Source organism: Filicampus tigris, chromosome 6, assembly GCF_054856515.1.
Source record: "Filicampus tigris isolate MCC_2025a chromosome 6, RoL_Ftig_1.0, whole genome shotgun sequence".
Lineage (NCBI taxonomy): Eukaryota > Metazoa > Chordata > Actinopteri > Syngnathiformes > Syngnathidae > Filicampus > Filicampus tigris.
Window position 1 is genome coordinate 6,358,138 of NC_141222.1, and position 20,423 is coordinate 6,378,560.

General features: G+C 40.8%; 2 long non-coding RNA genes across 2 annotated transcripts; both read left to right on the forward strand.

Moving 5' to 3' along the window:
• The first annotated feature begins 11,758 nt into the window (after nucleotides 1-11,758).
• LOC147145568 (uncharacterized) lies at nucleotides 11,759-13,046 on the forward strand. The gene is made up of 3 exons (XR_015087022.1): nucleotides 11,759-11,898; nucleotides 12,218-12,374; nucleotides 12,602-13,046. It is a non-coding gene; the product is annotated as an uncharacterized LOC147145568 (long non-coding RNA).
• Nucleotides 13,047-16,511: 3,465 nt separating this feature from the next.
• LOC147145569 (uncharacterized) lies at nucleotides 16,512-19,114 on the forward strand. Its single transcript, XR_015087210.1, has 3 exons — nucleotides 16,512-16,579; nucleotides 18,537-18,656; nucleotides 19,035-19,114. It is a non-coding gene; the product is annotated as an uncharacterized LOC147145569 (long non-coding RNA).
• Nucleotides 19,115-20,423: the final 1,309 nt, after the last annotated feature.

Here is a 20,423-nt window from a genome sequence, read left to right on the forward strand (position 1 = left end):
CACTACATTCTGCAGATAAAATTGTGTGCCCCTGAAAACGTTTTTATGAAAATGACTAACACACATTTTGCAATGTTCCCACAAACGAAAACAGTTCCTGGAGTTCAATTAAAACAGATGTGAGAGTTCCATGTCTGTGGTATGCTAAGGCTCAAGAGTAATAGCTCACCTTTCATACTCTTTTCACAGTCGTCTTAAAAGCGGACAGTTTTGGGGTGGTGCTCCTTTCTCATGACCGAGAAAGAATGTAACAAACTATATGTGAATCAAGACAACACAGACAAAGACAGGTAGAAACATAAAGACAAGAATATGAGTAGTTGATCGGTTTGTACTACATGCACCACTTTCAGCCTAAAACCCAGGAGTCCTTTTATCCATACACATTGCAGATGCGGCCGTAAACACTAGAGCTGGACACTTGACCCTTTTTTGCCGGTCCTCATCGTATATATGATGCCCTTTAGAGGGCCGGTATAACTGCGAACCCATATAAATGGATGACGCTCTATTGTATCACATATACAAAACAAATTGGTAGACAACTATGTGTGTGTGTGTGTCGGAGCATTTGCACAGTGGAGCGATTCGGTCAGAGGTAGAAATACAGTATTTCGGGGAAATGATGAGGCTTTTTGGTCTCATTTCATGGAGACGTCACTAAAGGTGACGCATGGCACGAAAAAAAATGAACCGATCTACGTGGCTGAATTACTACTATCACCATAAATGAATACTTTATGCTTTATGTATCAAATTAAAGATTAAAGTCAAATATAAAGTCAATACTGTTATTCAAAACAACTTTGCAGATTTGATCTCCCAGCTGCCAGCACTCTCCCTCCCCACGCGGAGCGCATTTTGGGCTCCGGATGATGTCAATGTTGGATATATGCGACCTGGAGGTTCAGACTGCGGTCCCATTACAAAAAATCCAATACATATCGAATCCAGGACCACATATGAAAGTGGCCAAAAACTTTGACTGAATACGAAGGCATGATACACATTTTTAGGGCAAATAACATACACTTCAATCGGATACTTATAATTTATTTTCTTGAGAGCCGCAATATCAGGATGAAAGAGCCGCATGCGGCTCCGGAGCTGCGGGTTGCCGACCCCTGTGCAAGTCCACAACCCCCAGGTCATGTTGACAAGGAGTCCTAGACACAGCATGAAACGACCCCATCAACACTTCATCACCAGCCGCCGAATTACAACTTCTGTGCATACTTTTTAGAGAAAAAAACTATTTGTATATGATTCAAAAGGGTTTTTTTTCTATATTTCTCTTTAAAAAAGAGAAGAGGTCTGAGCTTTTTCAAGTCAAGTCAAGAACAAAAAGCTAACTAAAAACAAGGTAAACACCAATTAAACTTGACACCTTATTCTATGTACTGGTTCGTAAACATTTCATATTTTACTTCTTTGCATCATCATCTTTTCACTACAAAGTATAGTTAGCTACTTGCAGGGAACAAGGTTTTTAACTGTTTCTATGCCTTTATGTTATTGTTGCAATATAGCCATGTAACTGGATGTGTGTGCGTTTGCATGCGTGTGTTTCTGTGTGAATGCGTGGGTGGGTGGATCGGTGTGTGTATGTGTGTGCGTGTGTGCTGGAAAATCATGGTGAGGTGAGGTCTTTGCCGCAGGTTGATCTCTGGCAAAAAGCACAGGGTGTCAGTATCTGCCTTAATCCAACTGCCCCCTCTCCTTTCTCTTGTACAGACACACACACGCACACACCATCACAGACGAATGCATTTATTGAGCCTGCCCCCATGTCCTCCCCCTCCTCCTATTCCCCTTTCCTCTCCAGGATGCAGGTAAAGAAAGACAAGCAGCCTGAAGTGGATGTCAGTGGGAATTAGCTACTAGCAGAGAATTTGATTTCTTTGTCTACAAGACCTCCTTCTGCTCCATACATACTGGCAGCAGTCAAACTGCTCCCAGACAGAAGTATACAGCCATACAGATGTGATATGGTGCAGTCAAAAGTATTTATCACTTTCCTGATTTCTGAATTAATTTTTTGCATGTTTATTACACTTAAAGTGGAAGTCAACTCAAACATTTTTTTCAAGAATATGTTCCCAGCAGGGGTCACTGATGGTGTAGTGGTACACACGCCTGAGTTGTGTGCGGGCAGCGTGGGATCGGTTCCCGCTCAGTGACAGTGTCTGTGTGCCCTGCGACTGGCTGGCGATCAGTTCGGGGTGTAGTCTGCCTTTCGCCCATAGTCAGCTGGGATAGGCTCCAGCACTCCCCGCGACCCTTGTGAGGAAAAGCGGTATAGATAATGGATGGATGGATGTTCCCAGCAGGCCCACTAGTTGAAACACGGCATTCAGATTAATTTTGCATTTGTGGAATATAAGTTAAGCAGCAAAATGCACTCGTTTCTAGCCATCTCTGGGGGCAGCCATTTTGTTTTCTGTCGACTGAAAATGACATCACAACTGCTCACAACGACCAATCACGGCTGACCTGTTTTCTGAATCTGAGCCGTGATTGGTCGTTGTAAGCAATTGTGATGTCATTTTCAGTCGACAGAAGTGACAAAATGGCCGCCCCCGGAGATGGCTAAAAATTAGTAGATTAACTCTTAGTTCACAAATGCAATTTTTATCAGAATGCCTTCTTTCTACTATTGGGCTTGCATAGAACATACTCTTGAAAAAAAATGTTTTGCATTGACTTGCCCTTTAAATGTATCAGATCGTTAAACCCAATGTAACATCTCACAAACAACGCAAATACAAGTGCAGAATTATTAGGCAAGTTGTATTTTTGAGGATTCATTCATATTATTGAACAACAACCATGTTCTTAATGAACCCAAAAGACTCATTAATATCAACGGTGAAGATTTTTGGGAGTTGTAGTGAGGCTTTTTTAGTTTTAGCTATTTGAGGAGGACATCTATGTGTGCAGGTGACTACTACTGTGCATAATTATTAGGCAACTTAACAAAAAACAAAGATGTACCCATTTCTATTATTTATTTTCACCAGGGAAACCCATATAACAGCTCAGCATTCAGAAATATATATTTGTGACATTCAAAAACAAATCAGTGACCAATATAGCCGCCTTTCTTTGCAAGGATACTCAAAAGCCTCCCATCCATGGATTCTGTCAATGTTTTGATCTGTCCACGATCAACAGCAACCACAGCCTCCCACACTGTTCAGAGAGGTGTACTGTTTTCCCTCCTTGTAAATCTCACGTTTGATGAGGAGCCACAGGTTCTCTATGGGGTTGAGATCAGGTGAAGAAGGAGGCCATGGCATTAGTTTTTCTTCTTTTAGGCCCTTTCTTGACAGCCATGCTGTGGAGTACTTGGATACGTGTAATGGAGCATTGTCCTGCATGAAAATCATGTTTTTCTTGAAGGATGCTGACTTCTTCCTGTACCACTGCTTGAAGAACGTGTTTTCCAGAAACTGGCAGTCGGACTGGGAGTTGACTCCATCCTCAACCTGGAAAGGCCCCACAAGCTCATCTTTGATGATACCAGCTCATACCAGTAGCCCACCTCCACCTTGCTGGCATCTGAGTCGGACTAGCTCTCTGCCCTTTACCGATCCAGCCACGGGCCCATCCATCTGGCCCATCAAGACTCACTCAATCAATCAATCAATCACATTTTATTTATATAGCACTTTTCATACATAAAAATGCAACTCAAAGTGCTTTAAAACATTCAAAGCAAAACATAGAATTATCTTCAATCAAAAGAAAAGATAAATTATTTAAAAGTTGTTGAAAGCCAAACTAAAAAGGTGTGTCTTGAGCTTCCTCTTAAAAATATCAACAGTCTCTGCAGACCTGACATCCTCTGGCAGGCTATTCCAAAGGTGACTCTCATTTCATCAGTCTATTAAACCTTAGAAAAATCAGTCTTGAGATATTTCTTGGCCCAGTCTTGACATTTCAGCTTGTGTGTCTTGTTCAGTGGTGGTCGTTTTTCAGCCTCTCTTACCTGGGCCATGTCTCTGAGAATTGCACACCTTGTGCTTTTGGGTACTCCAGTGATATTGTAGCTCTGAAATATGGCAAAAGTGGTGGCATCTTGGCAACTGCATGCTTGACTCTTCTCAGTTCATGGGCAGTTATTTTGCGTATTGGTTTTTCCACACGCGTCTTGCGACCCTGTTGACTATTTTGAAGGAAACGCTTGATTGTTCGATGATCACGCTTCAGAAGCGTGGCAATTTTAAGAGTGCTGCATCCCTCTGCAAGATATCTCCCGATTTTTGACGTTTCGCAGCCTGTCAAGTCCCTCTTCTGACCCATTTTGCCAAAGGAAAGGAAGTTGCCTATTAATTATGCACACCTGATATAGGCTGATTATGTCATTAGACCACACCCCTTCTCATTACAGAGATGCACATCATCTGATATGCTTAATTGGTAGTGGGCTTTCGAGCCTATACAGCTTGGAGTAAGACAACGTGCATAAAGAGGATGATGTGGTCAAAATACTAACTTGCCAAATAATTCTGCACTCCCTGTATAAAATACATTTTCTAAATCATCTTATTTATGATGGGGAAAAAAATCCCAAACTATCTGGCATCATGTGGAAAAAGTAGTTGCCCCCTGGACCTAATAATGATAATAACTGGTTGTTCAACCCTTGACAGTAATAACTCAAATCAAGCATTGCGATAACTGCTGCTGAGTCTTTCACATCACTCTGGAGAAATTTGGGCCCACTCTTATTTACAGAATCTTTTGAACACAGTAATAGGGAAGGTTTTTTTTTGTTTTTGTTTTTGTTTTTTAGCATGAACTGCCTTGCAGGAAATGACATCGGGAACTTCACCTAGAGTATTTTCTGGTATACAACAGAATTCAGTGTTCCATTTATCACATCAAGTTGTTCAGGCCCTGGAGTAGCAAAGTCGCCATCACACTGCAGGTCATCACACTGCCACCACTATGTTTGACTGTTGGCATGATATTCTTTTATTAAATGCTGTGTAATTTTTACGCCAGATGTAAGACACCTTCCAAGGCGTTTTGTTTTTTTCTTGTCTATCCACAGAATATTTATCTAAAAATTGAGGAATTATCAAGTGTGAGAAGAGCCTTTGTAATTTTTACTTGTATATATTGTCGGCGTCGGGGCAAAACCCCATACGTCACATTTTGGTGAATTTCACATTTAAAAAAAAATCTATGCTATTGGGTCAGTCCACACGCCTTGGTGTTACTTTTACATATTACTGACCAATATAAAGGGTTGAAAACGTATTACACATTTGGCTATTTATTTAATTGCTGAGGCCTTAACATACTTGCCAACTTTGACTAGTAATTTTTAATTTCATTTTAAGAGTTACGGCGCAGCAGAGGACAGCACATGCTCCACCACGGCTCTTGTAACGACTCTTGTGCGATTGTGTATTCTAATATGCGTCCGTGATGAAACGTTGTAACAGGGCTCCAGCATGTTTAATAAACGTTTGAAGCCCAGCTCCTCGTCTAAAGCATATGGGCTCATAGATGTTGCTATGTATATGCCGCTTGCTTCAGTAATTACTAATATCTTTGGCTCTGTCTGCTTTCAAATCTCCAGGCTGCTTAAAAGTAGCAGGGGTACGTTGTTGGTGTTGAGCGGCTTTCTTTTTTTCGATCCCCGGTAACTGTATCGGGTTGATGTTAGCATGTTTGAAGTGTTACCAGCAACATACCGAACGGAGGTCCAACAACGCCGACATACAGTTCTTGTTCACTTCACCGCTCGCAGCCCTGAACTCCATCGCCGCCGTACGGAAGCCGAAATGTTCCCGGCTGATTATATTATATATTCAATACACTATACAAGCGTCTGATTTGTATACTGCAGACGGCTCCAACTCCATGCTTTCTCATGCACTCGCCATTTTTCTTCAACATTTGTTTTGATTTATTTCTTCTCCGAACAACAAATGTGGCGGTCGCTTGGTCTCAGGCATTGCCTTTTTTTTTTTCTCCCCCCCATCAGACATATTCATCGTGTTACTGCGTGCACCGAACCGTGAAGCCCGTACCGAAACGGTTCAGGACGAATCCAAAAACCGTTACACCCCTAATATATATAGATATATTCATTCATTCATTCATTATCCGTACCGCTTATCCTCACAAGGGTCGCGGGCGTGCTGGAGCCTATCCCAGCTGTCTTTGGGCAGTGGGCGGGGGACACCCTGAATTGGTTGCCAGCCAATCGCAGGGCACACAGAGACAAACATCCGCACTCACAATCACACCTAGGGCCAATTTAGAGTATCCAATCAACTTACCATGCATGTTTTTGGAATGTGGGAGGAAACCGGAGTGCCCGGAGAAAACCCACGCAGGCACGGGGAGAACATGCAAACTCCACACAGGGAGGCCGGAGCCGGCATCGAACCCACGACCTCTGAACTGTGAGGTGGACGTGCTAACCAGTCGACCACCGTGCCGCCCTTATATATATATATATATTATTTCTTGTCAGCAGTAGTTTTCTTCTTGTAACTCTCCCAGGGATACCATTTTTTGCACAGTGTCTATGTTATGGTTGTGTAATTATAATTGACCTCGACTGCAGCCAGTGAGGTCTCTATTTGTTTGGATATGGTGGGTTCTTAAGTCCCGAGTCCCTATATTGCACCCTTGGTCATTTTGGTTGGCCGACCACTCCAGGGAGGGTTGCTTAAGCACCAAAAGCCTTGGAAATGGCATAACCTTTAACAGATTGTAGCTCTTGTAGCCTACTTTTTGCTTGATCTATTTGTGATTTCTTGACTGAACAAATCTGAGCGTAATCAGGCCTGGGTGCGAACTCAGCTTTCCGAAAACCATGGTTAATCACAGTAGACTCGTAATTTAGAATCTGCATTTCAAATTTAAATGGGTGTCTTTTTGAAATATCAAAAATGGCTTAATGATCTGAAACACTTCAGTGTTGGAAATGTGCAAAACAAATCACGAATGGGGCAAATACTTTTTCTCTGTTTTTCATAGCACTGTAGGTAATCTACATAGGAAAATGGTAACTAAAGTAGCAGGCAGTTAAAATTGACTTTGAAAAGAACATTCAGAAAGCAAGAAATAGAGCAAGACAATAGGAGAGGCCATCCAGTCCATCCACTTAATCCACCCACTCGCTGCTGTCCAAATGGGCAGATTGATGGCTGTTAGCTCCTTTAATAGCTCTTATAATGGACCACAGTCAAGGTGGGCGGCATGAGTGGGACACAGACTGTCCAAAGTAACTCGGTGGTCTTTTTTCAGCAGATTTTCTGCTTCTTCGAGCTTGATCTGATGTCGGTGGTGTGTGTGCGTGTGTGGGTGTGTGGGTGTGTGTGCGTGTGCGTGCGAATGTGTTCGTGCCCACATTTCCACATAGTACATATTTTTCCTGCAAAGAAAATATAGGAATTATTATATTATCTAACTTTAATTCAAACCACATTCATAGCTAACATTATGACATTGCGGCAAAAAATATTGCCATCTTTTCTCTTCAGCCTGCAGAATATCTGCTGCATGCATGACTGCTTTGTTTGTGAGTTGAAAGCTGGACTTAAGAGTGTTTTGTGTTGCTTTTCTGTGGCTGCTTGTGCATAGAGTCTGCTTGGTCCATTGAGCTTGTGTTCAGTAAAAACATCCATTTATGAACATAAATTCATGGTTATTGTGCAATGTCCTACTAAAATATTAAGTTTGTACCTTTAACCAAATATATGCGCAGTACATTAATATTTCTGGATACATCATTTAACATTTGCATACTCTTCAGTTTCATATATTCATATGTTGAAATTTGTTTCCGTTTTTCTACTGCGTAAGAGTGTACATACATGAACATACTACATGTACATCCTCATCAGCAGTCAAATTTTAGTTAAATTAAAACACAGATAAATGTAGTATACTAATTCCATAATCAAATATTTCCTGGTGCTCTATGGAGAATGTGGTGCTACTACAGTATACTGTGTACTACTGTGAGTGCCACATGGCTTTGATAAGAGCTGAAGCAAGCTGAGAAAAATTACACTCCTCATCATACGCGCAGAGATAAAAGGTTCATTTTTTTATTATTATTATGGTAGTTACGATGACATATTATGTAGAAGAATGCAAGCTTGGGCCTGAATGTGGCCAATATGCTTTCCAGGTGTAAGATTCTTACTTCTCTTCTTTTTGAGAATACGCGAGTAAAATATCCGCGGAAAAGTGGCACCAAAAAATATCACTTATTTCTTTTTTTCTTTTATTTCTTATCTATCCATGTTGCCGTTCTGCATTATTAGTGTCCTATTTAGTAACACACTGTTATCATAATACACATAGATAGTACTTACTAACTCACATACTGTATTAATGAATATTATATGCAGTATAATATACTACAAGATGTCTCGGCTGTCCAGGATAATTGACATTCTAAGGCACAAAATCTGCACCCAAAGGCAACAATGCAGTGGTTACATGTTTATAGTCACACCTGCTGGTGAGGTTTCCCTCTCCCTGCTCTAAGTTGTCTGTCAGTGTTTTCGGGTTGGGGGGAAGCTTGAACAGAGACTGTATCTGCTGTACGGATACTGCAAACACCCACAGAAAAAAATGAGTCAAGTTGTTCAGTGTTAGTGTGCCCCAAGCCCAGAGGCTTTACTTTGCAAAACACTATCTTGTTTACCTGCTTTCCCAGATGTAGCTTGGCCGATCGTAGAAAGCACATACGGCCTAAAGGAGGTCTGAGGCTGTGAACCGCTCCCATGCTGGCCCTACTTATTATCTCCAGATGATAGCAGCCTGAGCAGCAGATGCCGATTTGGCGAGAAAGAGAGCGGGAGATGCCTAAGTGTGTGTGTCTGTCTATATGCTGTTCATAACAAGCAGAGCTGGGCAGTCCTTTCCCGAGGCCGGCCCGGCCGGATGCCCATTTTTGGGGCGGTGGGTGACAAATTTTTAAAAAATGGCTGGACTAAGCATGGCCGGAAGTGGATTTCAGTCCGGCCCACTAATCGGCCCTCATGCGTGTGACGTGGTCGCGAGGCCGCCAAATTTAATCTCAGCCTACTCGGTGAAAGGCTTCTTTTTGGGCTTCTTTCTACTCCTGTGTCGGCGCGAGCGACAACTGCCGCATTGATTCATGCATTGATTCATTGACCGACGCATTGTGCTGTTGGGGACAGGTCTGCAACACATGCTACGCACACATCAGGAATTGTTGTTGCTCTGATCGGTCCGTTATATCACATGTTGCGATGACATACAGTTTCCCACCACACAGCTCCGTTGCTTCTGCAAAGCAAACTAGTTTGGCAGCGACATGGGTGTTATGTCACGTATGTGTGTGTAAGCTACTCACGCACGTTCCTCCTCCTTTTAGATCGTTTTCGCATTACAATTAAATGCATCGTTTAGTCATCTCGATCCCTTTATGGTTGTAGCAGGCACGGTATCCTTTGTTGTCGCTGTCTTTTTGAAGCGACTTGGAACGGTTTCATAACAACTTATGTCTCTCGTACTCTGGCAGAGGCTTTTCAGCCCAAAAAAATTAACAATAGTTGTTGTAGTAGAAGTATTTTATTTTTTATTGTGTTAAAGGTTTTTACATAGTATTGTTTACACTATTTACACTTTCTGATTTTATTTTCAAAATATTGTGCAATGGAAGGTATTATAGTTGTCATGTTGACATTGTTATATTTGTATTTTCGTTACATTGCTGCTCTTTTTGGTTTGACTCTCTTGACTTTTGTTCTGAAACAGTTGTTGTAGTTTGTAAAGTTTGCATTGCGGTATATATAAATATATATATATATATATTTTTTTTTTTAATGAAATAACTACAATGCAAACTTAAGGGCGGGGTGCCGAGGCCGGAAGGGTACCCAGGTCAAGGGTGGAGGGTCGTGGCCGGACCGGCAAAAAAGAGTCAAGTGCCCAGCTCTGATAACAAGATTAGATGATTTATTACCTCCTCACTTATAAAGCACCCCACGCACTGACCTGTATATGACTCATAGGGTCCAAAAAAGGCAATTTCCACTTGGGCTGTTATTGTCTTGATAGTGTCACAAGGCTGTGCCAATATATAGATAAAGCTTTTTATTAATTATGATCAATAATCTCTTTGCAGCATAATTTATTCTAACAAGCACGGCTAATCAAGCCGCATATATAAATCTGATGGCAGAAACTGAAAGGTACAGTTCAAGTCATGCACTGTATAGTACCAGTAGTTTACAATAAAGGTTATAGTTTTCACACAGTAATGACCAGCGGCGGCTGGTGGGGGTGCTATTGAATAAATAAATAAATAAATACATATCAGGGGTTTTGGGACCAGATCAGTGAGTTTGAAAAAAAAAAAAGATACTCAATCAGTGATTCGATCAGAAGATGGCGCAATATAGCTCTACAGTTGACCCCCACCATAGCAAAAATGCATTGGAGAAAATAATTTAAACCCCCAAAATACCTTTAAAAACACTGATGAACATTAAATATAATATGAAATGTTTACATGTTTAGAACATCTTCTCTGTCATTAATGGAAAAAAAAAAAGCAAGAACATGTTTGCCAGTGCGGCCAGTCATTCAGCTGGCCGGAGCTTTTGCTCAAACTATTACTAACAGGGACGTACTGGGAACAAAATTTTGACCCAGGAATATTGTTTGACGGCCGGGCGTGGGGGTGGTTTTGTCCACCGACCATACACATCTATCAGGGTTGGTGCTACATTGGGGGTTCGGGGGTAACGACCAATCATGATCACATGTTTTCTGAAGCTGAGGCCTTGTCCACACGTAGCCGTTTTTTTTTAACAACCCTATATCCCCCCCGCGCCTGCGTTGGAATACACATTAAAAAAACGCATCCACACGAAACCGCGGAAGTGCGTTTTCAAATGCATGCCAAGCCTCTGGGTGGCAGTAGTTACCCAAATACTGTCCATTCAGAAGGAATTTCCGTCCTTTGACGTCACTTCTACAAAACCAAAAACACGGCGCCAAACGCGTTCGGGAGAACCGACAAGAGGTCGGAATTGCTTTTAAATCTTTCACCGAGAAGCAGTAGTTGGTTGCGGACAAATAAGTAAGCAAAAAGCGCATCGAGAATGGCTATAACCAACGCAGCGCCGCAAGAATCCATGTTAACTCGCATGAAAACACAAGTCGCGTAAGTGATGTCAGAGCATTTTTGTCGCACAGTGACGATGTAAATCTCCAGCTATGACTGTCCACAGCAAAATGTGCATCCGGAGGTATCGGCAAATCTCCACTGCGGCCGGAGTTTTGCGTTTTCACTGAAAAAACTCCGGCGACGTGTGGATGATACGGCTAACCACAGGCTGTAGACAGGGCCTCAGTTATGATTGGTAGTCACCTGGGCCCTGAACAACCGTGACATCATTTTCAGTTGACAGCAAGTGGTAAAATGGCCGCCCCCTGAAATGGAGAAAAACGGGTGGATTTTACTGCTTAACTGATATCCCACAAGTGCAATATTAATCAGGATGCCGTGTTTTGACTAGTGGAGGCGCACAGAACAAATTATTGTAAAGAAAATTTGGGGGTTGACTTCATCTTTATGCCACTCCAGCATTTAATTTGATATTCTGAAATATATTTTATATAAGCTGAATGAGTGTGGATGGCCAAGGATGTGATTGAGGTTGGCAAGGCAGACATTGCTGCTTGGTAACTGTAGCTAACTCTGGGCTACAGCAACTCCCGCAATTAGATCGCCCTGACAGACGCGGACTTCAGATTCCGCCGCTATCAACCTTCAAAAGAGATATTGCAGCACTCTCAAGTCTCCCACGGAAAATTGCAACGCTCTCAAGTTTAACAGTGTTGCGCCACGACTCACTCTTGCTCTTGATGTGGCTGATCAAGGTAAGATACGTACGTCGCTCTTAAGTGTGAGGAGGTGGTCGAACAACACAGGTGTCAAACTCTGGTCCTTGAGGTCCATACTTTTGCATGTTTTAGACGTTACCTTCAGCGCACATGATTCAAATGATCAGCTCATCAGCAAGCACTGCAGAAGTGAGATTTGGGTGTCTTGGAGGAGGGAAAAATCTAAAACATGCAAGACTTGAGTCCTTGATCAGCTCCACCTCCAGCCATTCTATTCATAACATAAAGAAATTGCCTTATAACAAATTAATGACACTAAATATTTTCATTTTCCTCATTTTCATTTCCTTTTCAGAACTTCCGGCAGTTGTGACTCAACTAAAGGAAATGGTGAAAAAAATCTCAGCTCTGGTACAAAGTCCAGCATCCGCCTCAAGAGCATCCATGTCAGAGCACCCACCAGTGATACCCACCTCTCAAGTTCAGCTGCCTGGCCCTGATGACATGGCATAGTAAATATCCTAAAAAGAATGGATACTGTGTTACTTATATTGCCATACAATCGTACTCAAAATCCTTTAATTTGACCCCCAATTTAGGGGTTCCCCTTGATAATGGTATGATTTCTCATGATATGTAGTAAGGATATTGCAAATTAACAACAAAACACTTTGATTTGTTTTCTAAAGAATACTCTTTGTAATTATTACTTGATGAGTAACTTTGAAATATTTTGTAGGTGCCTCTAGTTTCAGGCCATGAGGTCATCGTGCCAGGGTGCAAGCTGAGGTCTCTGCGGACAGCAAGCTCTCTCTTTGTTGAGGATCTTGCTTTCCTTGTCCATGGACGGGAAACGCTGTCAAACTCAAGTTTGGAGAAGGAAGGGAAGCAGTCGGGGGCACACAAGGATGTGGAGTCAAAGCCACCACTGGAATAATCAAATCTTGATGCTATACTTGCTGAGTGCATTGTATGATTTCTGATACTATGGCAGTGTACACTACCTCTTCAAGTGGATCATTTCATCCAGTTTCTCTGGAGCGGTTTTTGCTTATTGCTCTTAAATTAAATTCAGAATGATATTGAGAACCTTTTATGTCTTAATTGTGAGTGGTGAATGAAAAATAACATTTGAGTAATGTTTTGTTTAATATTTTTTCACCCACGCCCTATACCCAGATGAAGTTCCCCAACACCACCATGCAGGATGTAAGGAAGATAATTAGAAAAAAATGTAACAATATAAGCTATGACAAACAAATAAATAGAAAAAAAGGAACTGATTGAAAGTACTTGTTCCCAATAAAGATATATTTGATATCATCATGACTTTTTTTTTATGCACACCTTTAATTGTATTATATATTTGGAAATGCACCGGAAGCTATCTTAAAATGTACTGTAAAATAGTGTATAAATGAGTGTTCTTTTGGTACACTTAAAGTAAGAACCTTTAAACTAAAGTGTTGACTAGTAGTATATAAATGAGTGTACTTGTAGTACACGTCCAAGTATAAACCTGTAAACTAAACTGTTGACTAGAAGTATACAACTTGCACACTAGTAATATATAAATGAGTGTACTTCTAGTAAACTTTAAGTATAAACATGTAAACTAAACTTGACTACAAGTATACTAGTAGTGGATAAATGAGTGTACTTGTAGTGCACTTCAAGTATAAACCGGTAAACTAAACTGTGGACTAGAAGTATATGACTGGTATACTAGTGGTATATAAATGAGTGTACTTATAGTACACTTCAAGTATAAACCGGTAAACTAAATTGTGGACTACAAGTATACAACTTGTATACTAGTAGTATATTGAATGAGTATACTTATAGTATACTTTTATAAACTTAATTTGTTCCAAATTAGTATAAAAAGTATTAAATTAGTATACTTTATATAGTACATAGTTCAGAGTACACTTATATACTTATACTCAAGTATACTTTATAAAGTCTACTTCTTGTATACTACTTTTTCATAAGGGTTTCCCAATAGCCGCACTAATTAACGTAATAAAACTCGATATTCCGATAAATGGGTCGTGCTATGGTGATGAATAGTTTTATTTTAAAGATAACCTGGGGGATTTCGGGCATGTGTTGTAGTCGCTGAGTGACATTTAGGGCCGTTGTCCGTCGCTGGACTAAGATAATGTTGCTAACGGCGATCAATGCTAAGCTAATGTTGCTAACGGTGATTATTTGCACGCCGTGCTCACATGTCATTATATGCACACAGGTATGCCAATAAAAGCAGTTGTGAAGCAGAGTTGATTCCAATTCATTGAAATACTGTCACTAGTTCTAGGGGACGGGAGGCGCTAGTGAAAATTTAGTCGAAATCACAGACGGAAGCCTATAGATGGGTACTATTTTTTTTTACCCCTGGAAAAAAGGCGAAGGACGGACGACGGAAGGGTACCCTCGTTGCGGACGGATGACGAATGACGGACGCTCAATTTGTAGTAAAATGCCCAGCTCAGGTTTTTTTTTTTTTGTAAAGTTAATTCTAACAACATTAAAACTGTGCAATTATGGCCAAAGGGAATGTACATTGTGTCATTAAATGCAACATTGTGGAGTCTACCGCACTATTGTTTACAATGCAAATCGTGCTCACGTCATGGTGCTCCCTCTGAGTTATTGTCATATTTAGCCATTAATGGGTGAACATGGTTAACGGAGTTATGCTCTTTGAAAATGAGTATGAGCCCCATCCAAAAAGACCACCACATCTATAATGTGGCGGACATATGGGATGGGACAAGTTCCCACCAGAGACAGGAACCACTCAAATCAATTTCACTCATCAAATAACTGTATACTATTTTTCTAAAAACAGATATGCATATACAGTATTTTGAAATATGGTTTCAATACATTTCATTTTCATGTTTTTTAATGTGTCCTTTTCATTGGGACACAGTTTTGCCTTCTATTGATGAAAACCAAGATGTATTTTCATTCTGTTTTTGAATTATAATCCCGTGGAAATGCATGGCACGTCAGTCATTGCTAATGTCACTTGGCAAAGAAAGACAAGCATCTGTATGTGTATTGTAATTTACTGTATGCAGTGCAGTCACAGTTACATTGCCTCATCATCTCGAGCAGCACAGCCACTACATGATTTATTAGCGCATGCCAACACTGTACTAAGCGCATACACATGTACTCCACTTTCACAGATGATTTTGAAATTTTGAGTGTTTACGTAGAAATCATAAAGTTATTTTGCGAAACCTTGAGATCTGTTTTCCATTTTTTGTGAAAAAATGTGTTGAGGAAACGGCTCCAAGCTCAGCGTTGGTTTGTTAACTCTACGCAAAAGCGACTTAACTTATTTGATCAAAATGTATAAAAATGACAGATGATGCGCAGCACACGGAAATTTTTATCTCCCGTGAAAATACCACTGATGTAGGAATTATAATATGTCTCATTATTTCCCAGCTTTGTCTTTTGAGCCTGTGAAGTAGACAAAGGGCTACCACAAAATATTGTTTTATCTTATCTGTGCGATAGCCTATTAGAATGTAACAAATGCTCTGCTGACAGTACAGTCCCAGAATGCACTGTAATAAATTGTGCCATAATGCTTTTTTCTCAGTGTGACTCATTTAGTTCATTTGAATCAGATCTACAGTAAGCTGGCTTTTCATGACACAAATTAGAGATGCTGAAGATGCTGCTTTTGTTCACAAATTGTGTCATGAATATATAGCCACTTATACCAATGGCCAGCAGTGGCTAACAATTATTATGTGCAATTTTGACTACCGTTTGAGTATTTCCCTCGAGTTTCCTTACGTAGGTTCCAACCTGAACCTGATGTATTATAGCTAAATCTGTGATTCATTATTGTGAATTATTCTTCGACACTACTGACTAATTGGGTCAATTTTCCAAATGATATTCTAATGTGCACCTGAATTGAAGAAAAGGAAGTGTGTTAGCATACCACTCAGCATTCACTTTTTTAGAAAATGTTTCAAACCAAAAGTATGTTTTTATTAGTTCTGCATGCTACTGAATGCTAAACAAGCTGACGGATTTCTGAGCACCCTTGAAGGTTAGGTTCCTATAGAATTACCTTTGTTTTTGGCACTATGCTATTATCGGAATCATGTTGCTGTAGTTACATTAACATTCCTAATTTTTTCATACAATGTTAGTGTGGCCTGTCTAAAGCCACTCTTGCCATACAATAACTCCGGAATTTATTCTACCTTGGACCGCATGAGTCATTCTGTGCCGCGGTCCTGTCCGAAGTTTGAACCAATGTTACCATTGTCCTGTGGGTTGATAGTCGAGTTTGCTTCTTCGTTTCGTGTCTTCAAAGTGGTGTTCTGTAGCAGTCTCCCATTTCTTCACACTGACCTTTGCATGTGTCTTGAACTCTGCAAGGTCTTTCTGCCTGCAGGGGTGGGGTAGTGGAGGGCAAATGCTCCATCGTGTAGTCTGCATCTCCACATTCACAGATGGTTTGTCCGGTCTTGTAGCCTCAGTGGTTTAGAAAAAATCATTTGTTTACATCATGCTGTTCTTGTTCTCAGGTGGTTCAGGGTTTTCCCTTGGGTCCGTGGTGCGGCTGAGCCAGGAGGGAGTTCCTCAGCAGGGCTGGTGGTTCCTTTTGAAGCTTTTCCAACCAAATCTGGAGACTGGTTTCTCCTTGAATGTTTTTGCGGTGGATTTCAGGCGGCAGGTGTTGTGCAGTATTATTTTAACTCTCCTTCTATCTCGCTTTATGAAAGAGCCGTGTATGTGTGCGTGTTTGTGTCTGTGTGTCCGTCTGTTCTCATCACGTTTCCAGTGAAAATTGAGTTTTGTTCTTTCTTATTTTTGCCACATACAGGTGTGTATTATGCCTTTGAAAAAAACATCACATTTCCCATGCAATTCTCAGGACAAAGCAGCCCTGTCTTATTAAAGCAGTCATAAACTCGAAATTTTTCACCAAGCCAGGGAGAAGATGTGGCAGAGCAGAATACAATTTGAATGCTAAATTTGCTTGTCTTGCTTTCTGCTCTTTGTATTTGTATTGGGGAATAGAAAGTCCTTGCATAGTGTTTACACATCCTGCTTTGTTGTTTAACTCATTAAATATATTTCATATTGATTTTTTGTCTGTTTAACTGTATTTCATTGAGATTGTTTGTGGTAATGTTTTATCTGTTACCTCTAAGCCAGGGGTGTTCAAACTCGGTCCTCAAGGGCCACTGACCTACCTGTTTTCTATTTGTCCCTGCTCCAGCACACCTGGTTCACTTCAGTGATCAGCAAGCTCTGAAGAGGCTTGATGACGATCCTAATCATTTGAATCGGGTGTGTTGCAGCAAGGAGACATGGAAAACAGGTAAGACAGTGGCTCTTGAGAAACGGAGCTGGACATGCCTGCTCTAAGCCAAGGTTGCTATTGCACTCAGGGACTGTGCACAAGGTAAGTTGTAACATTTATAAAACTTTTTACCACAAGCTACATTTGCCTTGCATGCATCAGTACAAATGTGATTTTTATTGGCAAAACAATTGACCATACAATGGAGACACATTTCAGGAACGTGAGTTTGCACCTTTACATGTACTACCAAGCAACCAAGCTTATGCTCCAGACTTCTGACCCAGCTACTGACCAAGCTTCTGCTCTGTTCATAATTTTCATGGGCAGCCGAGGCGTTGAGGGGGTCCGGTTTGGTGGTCTCAGTATTGCATGGCTGCTTTTCGCAGATGATGTGGTACTGTTGGCCTCTTCAAGCCGCGACCTCCGATTCTCACCGGATCGGTTCACAGCCGAGTGTGAGGTGGTTGGGATGAAAATCAGCACCTCCAAATCTGAGACCATGGTCCTCAGTCGGAAATGGGTGGAGTGCCCTCTCCGGGTCGGGGATGAGATTCTGCCCCAAGTGGAGGAGTTCGAGGATGCCTAGGGGTCTTGTTCGCAAGTGAGGGTAAGATGGAACGGGAGATCGACAGGCGGATCCATACAGCGTCTGCTGTGATGAAGAAGGAGCTGAGCCGAAAGGCAAAGCTCTCGATTTACTGTTCAATCTACGTTCCTACCCTCACTTATGGTCATAAGCTGTGGATCTTGACTGAAAGAACGAGATCCCGGATACAAGTGCCCTTCAAGGTGTCCAGACTACCCCTTAGAGATAGGCTGAGAAGCTCGGTCATCCGGGAGGGACTCAAGAGTAGAGCCGCTGCTCCTCCATGTTGAGAGGAGCCAGATGAGGTGGTTCGGGCATCTGATTAGGATGCCTCCTGGACGCTTCCCTGCTTAAGCTGCTACCCCTGCGACCCGACCCCGGATAAGCGGCAGATAATGGATGGATGCAAGATCAGACGCCAGGGCTACTGTGACCTATGTGATTTAGCCAAAAATCCTCACATTTAATATGATAATTTTGTAATAGTATAAAATGAAGTAACAATGCCATTCCAAAAGGTTCAAGCTGTAACAGCTCAGAATGCAAGAAACCTAAATGCACGACCAGGGGCTGAGTGTAAAGTATTAGATGTGTTATGTAAAGCAAAGAGAATGACCATATCCAGGACGCATTAGGGAAACAGTTGACTGTGAATATGCTTATGGGAAAAGCAACGAGATTAAAAAAATATATATATATATATTACCATATAATCAGATGTTTGTTTATGTTTAGGTGAACTGCTGACAACAAAGGAGTGGATGCTAAGCATCGAGGTGCAGGTGGTTCCTGCTATTATAATTTCAATTTGGTGTACCTCGATCAAGCCACATGCACCCTGGAATTCATCTAAAGGTAAGTAGATGCTTGGAAGGTTTGCTACAATGACAACTGCACAAGACATTATTTTGACTTGTTGACTTGACAGTTTTTAAGTTATTAACATGCAATCATTGGGCAAGAAATACAAATTATACCTTTTTAAACTGCAATAACCCCACATAATGTGTGCGTCAGTGTTTTATTGCATTGCAGATATACTGCGTTTGTTTTTCAGCTGACTGACATGCCTGGACTGCAAAAGTGAAATTATGAAATAGCACAATTTTTGTTTGCCTCTTTGCCCATGGAAGGTCAAACAATTGTCTTGTTTTGCATGACTTGATTGATTTTGCTGGCTTGTCAAACAGCTGTGAGAACAGTTTTTCATTAAGTGCTGTTTTCTTATTTTAGATGTTTGGTTGGAATCAACCCCAGCAGAGGCTCAAAGACATCTAAACTCAACAAAACCATCAATCCTCATGTCTCCTCCCTACTGAGGCAGCTAATGGATTATGAATGGCTTACTGCGTAGGATAAAGATAAGACTTGTTCTACATATTTTGATGTTCTTTTAATAAAATTATTTTGTAGCAGTACTGAAACTGTGCTGTTGTTTTCTTTCATTCACAATCTGCATTATTTGCAAAGCAGCTAAAAACATTAACTGTAAAGCATTTTACTACAACATACTGTATTATTTATTTACAGGTATTTACTGGCAACTTTAGTTGCCAGGTAATTACCGTACTTATTAGAATACAAGAAAGAGCTGTAAACTGTTGTTTTCTAAAAGAAAAGAATACAGTAAGTAATTGTGATTTGCATACAATACAAATGTGTAAAACATTAACAGTACCATGTAAAATATTTATTCAGTAATTAACTGCAATTTTACAATACTTTTTGTATTGTAGGCAACTTTTTGCCAGTTCATTACTTTAAATTCTCTACTGAAGAAACACTGCCTTGGCTGTAGCCCAACCGTTGTTTAGTCCTTACCAAACGGAATCAAACAGAAATAACTGACACATCTGTCAAGCTCACTTTGGAAGTAGAGCAGACAATGAGTTCTCAGGAGGTGAAATGGCATATAAGATTGTTTGTTGTAGCTTGTGCACAGTTGCATCTTTTGTACAATTTTATTATTATAAAGATTCACATACAGAGTGTATTTTAAGGCCTATACTCGGCAGAACCTGTCATGGTCTGTCTTTTGAGTTTGGTTTTGACTTCAGTTTCATGGTTTTCCTTGTGTTCCTTTTGTCTCTCTGTCTGTCTCGTTAGGTTATTGAGTCCACCTGTACTTTTTCATCCCAGTCCCTAGTGTTAGCCAATCAGCTCGCCCCCAACCCTTTGTGTCTTGTCCAGGTGTTCCTCGTTGTCTCGTCTATTTGTCTGTATGGAATTTAGTTCCCTGCTTTCTTTCAGTCCATGCCGGTTGTCTGTTGTCCAAGTCAAGTCGAGTCCTAATCCAAGTGCTAATGAGGATTTAGTTAGTTTCTTTTGATCATTGTTTTAGTATTCTCACTGTACCTTGTTTGCCTTTTTTTTCCTTTTAATTTAAACCTTTGGATTGCATTTCATTTTAACCTCCTGTCTTCCCGTGTTTGGGTCCTCAACAACGCACCTGGTGTCAGAATCACGGCAATTTTCTTTAAATCTTTCAAACAAGTTTTGATTTTCTGTAGGACTTGATTATTATGGCTTTTAATCCATGTTCATTTTTACCCCAAGGTATATTGCAACTGACCTGGATCATGGGGTCAATTGTAACATTTCACTCCTTGTATTTGAGATTGC